Raw genomic sequence first — 10,000 nt, forward strand, 5'->3', positions numbered from 1 at the left:
CCTCTCCTCCCCTCTCCTCCCCTCTCCTCCCCTATCCCCTGGTAGCCCAGGCGTGTTCACTGAGCGCAAATGATGGCCCCGGCCACTCGGATCAATGATGCCTCTAATCACACACCGCACACCCAGCCCCCAGCTCCTCTTACCTCCCTCCTCTCATCCTCTTTCCTGTTTTGCCCATCCTCTCACAATTCATTTCCTCTTTGACATTTTTCCTTTTTCCTTCTCTCCCTGCCTCACTCCCTTAAATCATCATCATTATCATATATACTCTTCTCGTCATCCTTTTTCCCCTCTGTCTCTCTCCCTCCGTCACACTTCCTGCTTCCTGTTATCTCCATCTATCTGTTAGGCTGACAGCAACTGTCCCTTTATTACCCCCATGTGTCAGATTGCCCATGTTAATCTGACACACGTCAATACGCCGTGGGTGGGCTGTTCTTCATCGTTTCCAGCTCTGTCATTGGTTTATTCCTCTAGGTGTATTTATGTTAATCTGTGATGCCGCATTGTATGTACTCTCGTGTAATGGTTATATCTTTCTATCCCTTTATTAGACTAACGTCAATGAGTAAATAATAAATAGATATTATAATATAATATATAAGTAAGTAATATATAAGTAAGTAACATAGTACAATTTGGTGAGCATTAGATTTGACTTCCGTAAAATAAATTTAATCCAGAATAGAATAGAACGGAATAACAGTTGCTGTGACAGATTAAGATGAAGTCAGGACGAACTGCTGTGAAGTTAAACCTGCGCACATGACCAGGCCCCCCCCCCCCCTACAGGAGTGACCCCGCATCGGGCTAGGAGCTCCCACACTAAATGTTGGTCATGTTGCGCCGAGCTCAAGTTGTAGTCAGGTTATTTGCTCGTGCAAAATAATGCAACGTGACAGCATGAATATTTAAACATAGCTCCCCATTAGACCCTGGAGCCGGGGCTCCGGCACCACAACACACACACACACACACACACACACACACACACACACAGACACACACACACACACACACACACACACATACAGACACACACACACACACACACACACACACACACACACACACACACACACACACACACACACACACACACACACACACACACACACACACACACACACATACACTAGCACACACACAGAGGAACATGCACACACCTCACTGGCACAGCACAAGTGCAAAGGACACCCTAGGCCAGGTCGTGTATGACCCCAGGTCAGACACGAGTTTCCTTCATTCTTTCATCCATTCCTTTCTTCCTTCCTTCTTTCCTTCCTCCCTCTCTCCCTTCTCTTCTTCCTTCCTCTGTTCTTTCTTTCCTTCCTCCCTCTCTCCCTTCTTTCCTTCCTCCCTCTCTTCCTTCCTTCCTTCCTCCCTCTCTCCCTTCTTTCCTTCCTCCCTCACTTCCTTCTTCCCTTCCTCCCTCTCTCCCTTCCTTCCTCCTTCCTTATCTCCTTCCTTCAGAATGCTAAATGAAAAATAGTTGGGATGAATATAATAATGAATGTATATGTACTGTGTACACAAAAGGGCTGGGATCCCTATACGACATTAAAAAGTAGGATATATTCCCTTACAGATGGCTAAATGGGGCATGTATGAATAGACAAATAGAGTTTGGTATTTTCTTGACTATTCCTAAAGAAAAATTTCATACCAAAATAAGAAATGAGGACGAAATGCAAGTGGCGGGAAAGTAGGGAGGATTCATTGTCTTTACATATTTACGGTGAGGAACCTAGGAAGCGGGAGAGAGAGCATAAGGACAGATCGGACTGGTCGCTTCCAGCTAGAATCATACTTCGGCCACAGATGCAATCTTTTAGATAGAACATTTTCAAATCTATGAGAGAAAGAGAGAGAGAGAGAAAGAGAGAGAGAGAGAGAGAGAGAGAGAGAGAGAGAGAGAGAGAGAGAGAGAGAGAGAGAGAGAGAGAGAGAGAGAGAGAGAGAGAGAGAGGGAGAGAGAGAGAGAGAGAGAGAGAGGGAGTTGGAGTAACAGAGAGAGTGAGAGAGAGAGGGAGAGAGAGGTCCATTGACCGCATCAGCGAGGTCCTATTTGCTCAACAGGGCCCCCCATTACATATTAATATTGATCGTCGGGTAAGGCGCAAGATTACAGTGACCCAAAACAAGCCATCACAAGGGGAACCAATACGAGGGGGACGGATGCTGTGCTCTTCTTAAAAAGATCCCTCTGTAGGCCCCAGCCTGGCCGTCCATGACACACATTGACTCAATGTTGCATGAAGCAAGTCAATAATATAACGGGATGATAGCGCATTGTGTTATTTCACTACACTGCATGGCCTTCATTGGACCATGTACTTTTAGGGCCCTATCTTGCACCATTGAGCACAATTGACTTTCTACACCGACGCATGTATCGTTGCTAGTTTGCACTAGTGATGGGTCATTCGCGACCGAACCAGTTCGAATGAACAAATCTTTAACAAGAACAAAACAAACTCATACAAACCAAACTTTGTCTCATTTGTTCTCAGACTCTACTCCTCCCAGACCCACTAGTCACTGACTCGCTGTTTGTTCACTGTGAGTGGTGAAGAGGGAAGAGGCTTAGGGGCGTCCCTAACCCTAACCTTAACCCCCACCATCATTGCCTAATTAAGTCTATTATCTTGCTGATATGTTAAACATCCAATGATCAACTAACCCCCCCCCCCCCCCCCCCCATCCCGCTGTGTTTGGTTAAAGTTGTAATGTTGTGTTGATTGATGACCGACTTCCATGACGAGGGAGGAGCCTGAGTCTGACTGACTCAACTGAGAACCGTGCATTCCATGATTCGATTCACCGCTACTGGAAACTCGACTGAACGAACTAATGACCGAACGATTCTTCTTGGCGAACTGACCGACGCAAACTGAATCAGGGAAAATAATCATTAAATCCATCCATCCTAGTTTGCACCCGGCGCAAAGCTGATTTTCCCCCGTGCCACAACACTTGCGCTCTGAGAGGCTTGTTGGGGAAAAGCAGAGGCGTGTTCTGGCGCAAATGATACATGGTGTTATCTTAGTGATTGATTTTGCAATCTAATGGTGTGTTCCTCAACCCTCGGACGCCAGACTGCCGATTCAAAGTTGAAGATCTCCCAGCTTTCTTGCGGCATTTCTCGGACGCACGCCCCCTTTTTGTCTTCATCTGAGAGTAGACCGAGAGCAGTGATGACGCTCTCAACAAATGGCTGCACCCATGAAGAAATGTAGAGTTGTGTAGTTTGTTTTCGGGCTGGTTTGCTAAAGAGGCTAATGTAGCTAACAATAACCAACAACCAGCCAATTTCATGTCACAATCACAAAGACGAACAGGAACGCAATAAATGTTCCGATACCGGAAATGACGCTTAAAGTTCAACTCGGCAGGCTGGCGTCCTTCAGGAACACAGGGCCCTCTCTTGCATCCAGCGCAATTAACTTTCTCCACCGACGCATGCATCTTTGCTTGTTTGCACCCAGCGCAAAGCCGATTTTCCCCCGCAGCAAACTTTGCTCCCTGAGAGGCGTGTCGGCGAAAAGCAAAGGTGTGCTATCTGACAGATCGTCAATGCAGTTCCCAACTGACCGACAAATACGTGGTCTAAGTGCCCTAGCAGATACCGCAGTTGGTGTTGCTATTTTGACGTGCCTAGGCAGGTCAGAATTGTAACATAAGCTTACACACACGTAGGCTATACACAGCACAAACATGCAAACAATGAGCCTAATTTAAATATTATGATGTCAAAGACCAAAACAAATCTTGTTTTAGGGTAAATGATACCGTTGGTTAAATTATTTTCGAAATAAAAGGTGATACAGTGGTAATAAGTTGTAGCCTACTTTTAAGTCAATGCATCTGCAAACATTGTAGGCCTACAGCAAACACATATTTTTTTGACACAGACATCTCACATTTGGGGCCACAGGACCGCATGTGCTAAGTTCTCTTTGCCGATATTTACATAACGACTCAGTGTTTCTGAAATTGTAGAAGAAAACGCCATTCCATGTGTGAATTAGGCCATATTATTTGGCCATATGGTCCTGCATCTGTCTCAGCGGAGACTGAAAAAGCGCTGTCAAATTATCAACTCAAATTATCAAATTATTGCATGTTACGTCCAAAACACACCTACGGGTATTCATGGTGCGTTTCTGCGAACCGACTCGGACCGACAGTAACTTTTCAGGCTGCAACGGATCCGTAAGCCAATCAGATCGTGGCTGCGTCTGGCAAATACCAATCCCCCTTCCGTCAGACACGCCGTCCGTCGTCCGTTGACGGACGGCTGCAGTGGGCAAGCTGCCTCACACCTTGTTCACACTACATGCGTCCGTTGACGGATGGGGGCTTTTTGATGTATCCATGTGTTTTTCCAGGTTGTATTACAAAGGCGATTTCATTGGACAGTGTCCTTGCAAATATTTGCATAACGCAGTCTGATTGGCCGACGGATTCGTCGCTGCCTGAAAAGTTGAACATTTCTAAACTTTTGGACTCAGGCCACGGAGCCGACAGAACGGACATGCAAAGTCAATGAGATCCGTTGACGGACGCATGCAGTGTGAACAAGGCGTCAGGGCTTGTTCACACTACCTCCGTCAATCGACGGAGGTAGTGTCCCCCCCCCCGTAACACTGTCACCTTTTCTGGTCTGAGGAGTTTGCAGGTCTGGTTTGGGGCAGCGGGCGGTCATGACCACAGCCGGGAGCTGCTAACCAGCCGCCGCCGCCGGGGGGGGGGGAACGTTTGGGGGCCTACGCAGCGGACATTCATGTTGTACACCCGGCGTTGCTACCCCAACATCCCTGCCGCGTCTAGGGATGAACTAGCTCTGCATGCCTTCCTGGACCAGGCAGAATGGGCTGAGGTGGAGCTGTGCTGCCGTCATTGTGGTGCATCCGTGGACGCGGCTGGGGCAGCCCTCCCCCTCGGCACAAAGAACGTGGGGGTCCAGTCCAGGCAGCGGAAGGACCCGGTCCGGACGGCCACCCTTCCCGCCACCGAGACGGCTGGGGCTGCCCATGCGCTGTGGCTGCACGACGGGGCTGACCTTGAGCCGCAGCAGTGTCGGCAGCTGGGGCTGGTCGAGGACTGCAGGTGGACGGGGCAGAGTGCCTAGGGTTGAGCACCGAAACTCGGTTCCAGTAGGGAACCGGTTCCGACGTAAACGGTTGTAACAAGATCGAATAAGAACGCACATTTCGGTCCCCATGGTGTTGCGGCGTCAACTTGCGTTAGTGCTGGGCGGTATACAGGTTCACACCGAATAACGTTGTGTATTTTCGTTAGGATATGATTTTTTTAAATACCGGCATACCGGTGTATTTGGTTACATAACGTTCGGAACGCAGCGCGAGACTATTTCAGACGGGAGGGGGCCCTTTTCAATGTTGCGCTAAACACGCATGGTATGACTACGACTGCGATATTCTTTATAGCATCTCTCTGCTCCACTTCACCGCTTTTTTCCAAGAGGAGGATAACAGCACCGAAAGAGGTGAAAACCATTATAAGTCGGGGCATGCGTCGATTTTCAGTTATGCCGATGGGGAGATTGTTGGTCTTGTCCACGGCAGTCGCAGGTAGTGTGACGTCACATACAAGGTTTTATCGTGAACCTACGGAATTCAGTGGGGGTTTCATTCCATCTGTGCACGGCACCTTCTCAACGAGCAGGTGTGCGCCTGCAGCCAGAGGGGGCGCCAAAATACCTATTCCCCACACAATGTTATGTAGTACTTCATTGATAACCGCTACGCAGGGCGATTTATTTTTTACTGCTCGTGGCGCCCCCCATGTGATTTGGCGCCCCCCACAAATATGCCGCCCCGGGTGGCTGCCTGGTTCGCCCGTACCTAAAACCGCCACTGGCAACAGTGCCAGAGATCCGCCCACATAGCTACTTAGGTCTTGCGCTTCTCACTTGCGTTTCAAACCGCTAAAATAGGGCCCGTAATATTCAGTTTGGCGAACAGACCCTACATTTGGCCTCACCCCACAAACAAAGACACAAACACACAAGTTGGACGAGCCTGACTTTTATGATTAAAGACCCCATAGCTTGTGTGCGTTGGAAAGCTTAGCTGCAATAAAACACTCATTCCATTTTGAGTATTGAATTGTGGGTTTCCATGATAACGGCCCCGAATGGAAATGACTTACTGGAAGGTGAAAATAAAACAAGCTTCTTGTGGTGGTGGGAAGGGTTGAGTCAATGGTGGTGATTCAGAACACGCCTGGCTTCATGTTCAGATACTTTATGGGCCATATTTTACTCATCAATATTACTACCGCATTAGCATTGGTCTGCCTCTCTAAGTCATTGTCTGTACATGATGGTGATGACATTTTTTGGCTAAATACTTCATATTTGATATAAGTATTTGATATAAATGTTTGTATTACAACCTATAGGAGAAAGCTAACTTAATTAGACTGTATGTGGCATACATTATTTGATTTTTGCATTGTGTTAAGTGTTCATAAAATAAGTATTTGGGTTTGCACAAATATTCACAAAATTCATTTTATTTATCCGTCAATGAAACAAGCTGTTTTAGAGAGAAAACACAGCAGTGTGAGGAAGGTATTTCCTTTTTTTTATATCCTCAAACAAACTAGACATGCAGACTCTGTAAGTATTAACTGCTTACATTTCTACTGAACCACTTAGCTCTGCCGGGCCTAGGCTATCTCCTAGGGCCCTCGCACACACACAAACACAAACAAATGTGCACGACCTTACGCACGCACACACAGACACACACACACACACACACACACACACACACACATACACACACATTGACAGATGGCAAACACGCAGTCATACACAATACTAATTTGAGTCTCTAGTTCATAGAGTACTTAGTAAAGGTGAAGGTAAAAGGGGGAGAGAGTGACTCCTGCAGGTGCATCAGGGGGTGTAGCAGGGGGCACCAAGCGATGCAGGAGGAGGTGAACTGGAATGCTGTCAGATGAAAAGTGATGACGGGCGGAAGCAATCTGAGCGGAACTTTCTAGAGCGTCGCCGCCACTGCCAGAACTATAATTACTTCCAGTAGTACAAGCAGGGACACTCAACGGCAGAGGACACTGGTGCAGATGTTAGCCAACATTAAAAAAAAAAGAAGTAAATTGTCCTTTAATTAAAGGTGCTGTGAACGAAGAAGCTCTCTGAAGCAACGCATTTCACAGGCTGCATCGCTGGATAACCATGACACTCATTATGGCTCTGCTAATTTTCATGTACCAGAGCCCAGGAGTAGACTAAACCAGTGAGGATTACACGTTTGGACCATGGACCATGTGCAGGCCCGTGATTAGTGCTCTGAGCAAGGTTAGTGCGCATATATATACTGTATATGAGAGAGAGAGAGAGAGAGAGAGAGAGAGAGAGAGAGAGAGAGAGAGAGAGAGAGAGAGAGAGAGAGAGAGAGAGAGAGAGAGAGAGAGAGAGAGAGAGAGAGAGAGAGAGAGATAACATACATGGATCATGGACCAAGTGCCCTGGTACATGATCAGGTCTATAATTGAGCCGGACTAGGGCGCATGTTGCTGATCTCAGAGTCCCCAAGTAAAGAGAGCACGCTCGGTGAAGGCGGAAGCAGCCTCTTTATTATGCATGGCCTGCTGCGAACAGGCCAGACAAAGAGACAGCTCACGCAGACATGAACAACCGCATGGCCGGCTCCTTGGGACGCCGTCTGCTGAGGGGGGGGCGTCTCTTTGCATGGATGTGTGTGTGTGTTTGTGCATGTGTGTGTGTGTGTGTGTGTGTGTGTGTGTGTGTGTGTGTGTGTGTGTGTGTGTGTGTGTGTGTGTGTTTGTGCATGTGTGTGGGTGTACATGTGTTTGTGTACATGTGTGCGTGCGTGTGTGTGTGTGTGTGTGTGTGTGTGTGTGTGTGTGTGTGTGTGTGTGTGTGTGTGTGTGTGTGTGTGTGTGTGTGTGTGTGTGTGTGTGTGTGTGTGTGTGTGTGTGTGTGTGTGTTTGGTTGCATGTGTTTCATTTTGGATGGTCCTGTATTTGGCTTCCTTTCTGTCATGGAATCTTTGAAATATGGCATCGCCATGACAGCCCATGCATGGTGTGTGTTTGTATTTGGGTGTGTGTGTGTGTGTGTGTGTGTGTGTGTGTGTGTGTGTGTGTGTGTGTGTGTGTGTGTGTGTGTGTGTGTGTGTGTGTGTGTGTGTGTGTGTGCGGTGCTGTACTGTCTGTTTGATCGCTGAAGGGACGATGACTCACTGGTCTACTGCTGTATGAAGCTCTTCACAGTGAAACGTGATGTTAACTTCATGCAAATACAGACAATTTAATTAATGAATCGTATGGTGAAATAAGTGACATCATGCCAGATTTCATAAAAAGCAAAAGGGAAATTATGAACAATAATATTTAATATCATGTTGTAGACATATAATTAGGCTTTTGGTGATTCACAATTCTAAACAGAGATGTTGTATTGTAAACATTGTTTTGTATAGATTGTAGTTATTTGCTGTAATGCTCCCAAATTGATTTAATGAGGAAAGATGCCAGAAACAAGGGCAGGAGAGAGGGTAAGACAGACACACAGGCAGGGAGACCGGAGAGAGGGTAAGACAGACACACAGGCAGGGAGACAGGAGAGAGGGTAAGACAGACACACAGGCAGGGAGACAAGAGAGAGAGGACAGACAGGCAGGGTGACAGGAGAGAGAGGACAGATAGGCAGGGAGACAGGAGAGAGAGGACAGACAGGCAGGGAGATAGGAGAAAGAGGGCAGACAGACAGGCTGGGAGACAGGAGAAAGAGGGCAGACAGACAGGCTGGGAGACAGGAGAGAGAGAGGACAGACGGACAGGCTGGGAGACAGGATAGAGGGTAGGAGCAACAGACAGGCAGGGAGACAGGAGAGAGAGGACAGACAGGCAGGGAGAAAGAAGAGAGAAGGCAGACAGGCTGGGAGACAGGAGAGATAGGACAGACACACAGGCAGGAAGACAGGAGAGATAGGACAGACAAACAGGCAGTGAGACAGGCGAGAGATGAAAGACAGGCAGGCAGGGAGACAGCAGAGAGAGGTCAGACGGACAGGTTAGGAGACAGGAGAGATGAGAGAGGGCAGACAGGCAGGGAGACAGGAGAGAGAAGACAGACACACAGGGAGACATGAGAGAGAGTAAGACCGACACACAGGCAGTGAGACAGGACAGAAAGTCAATGCGAGGTTGAGATGCCGTCCTGTGTGCACATCCAAAGACAGGCAGGCTCTTATTGCTTGGTCGTATGGGAGACATCTACATATTGACAATCAGAAGAACTAGCCTAACAGGAGCCTTCACTCAACGCTGATGTGTTTACAACCATCCTTAGGACTCGGAACGCAATTAGCCCCAATCAATGCCAAACTACCGCCTGTGTGAGTGAAATGGTCTCAGATTGGAAGAATCAGTCAACTAAAATGCTGCCCTTTCATAACTCATGGCCAGCACTACACCCTGTTGAATCACACTCACGCGTATAACACTTAATGGGTAATGTACATAAACAGCTCCATCTCCTCAGCTCCTAAAAAGCATATATACTGTAAAACATTTAAACGACCCGCAGGCTTTTATCCATACACTCAACATTATTAGTTTCTCACTGTCGTCACAGGATGTTGTTTTAGTCCAGTTCCTTAAGCTGCACACACTCAAAGAGAGAGAGAGAGAGTGTGTGCGTGTGTGTGTGTGTGTGTGTGTGTGTGTGTGTGTGTGTGTGTGTGTGTGTGTGTGTGTGTGTGTGTGTGTGTCTGTGTGTGTGTGTGTGTGTGTGTGTGTGTGTGTGTGTGTGTGTGTGTGTGTGTGTGTGTGTGTGTGTGTGTGTGTGTGTGTGTGTGTGTGTGTGTGTGTGTGTGCTTGTGTGAATTATTTCTTATTCTTTATTATTAAACGGAACATAACATCTGCATATATTTATCAAATACAACCATAACATATCGACGATTCTTTGAAATAA

The 10,000-nt window shown here is 47.4% G+C and overlaps 1 protein-coding gene across 1 annotated transcript in view; it reads right to left on the reverse strand.

Annotated features, from left to right (window-relative positions):
* Positions 1-10,000, reverse strand: part of chrnb2 (cholinergic receptor, nicotinic, beta 2) — a 20,214-nt gene that overhangs the window by 9,204 nt on the left and 1,010 nt on the right. The gene's annotated exons all lie outside the window — the stretch shown is intronic.

The sequence above is a fragment of the Gadus morhua genome, chromosome 11 (assembly GCF_902167405.1).
Source record: "Gadus morhua chromosome 11, gadMor3.0, whole genome shotgun sequence".
Classification (NCBI taxonomy): Eukaryota; Metazoa; Chordata; class Actinopteri; order Gadiformes; family Gadidae; genus Gadus; species Gadus morhua.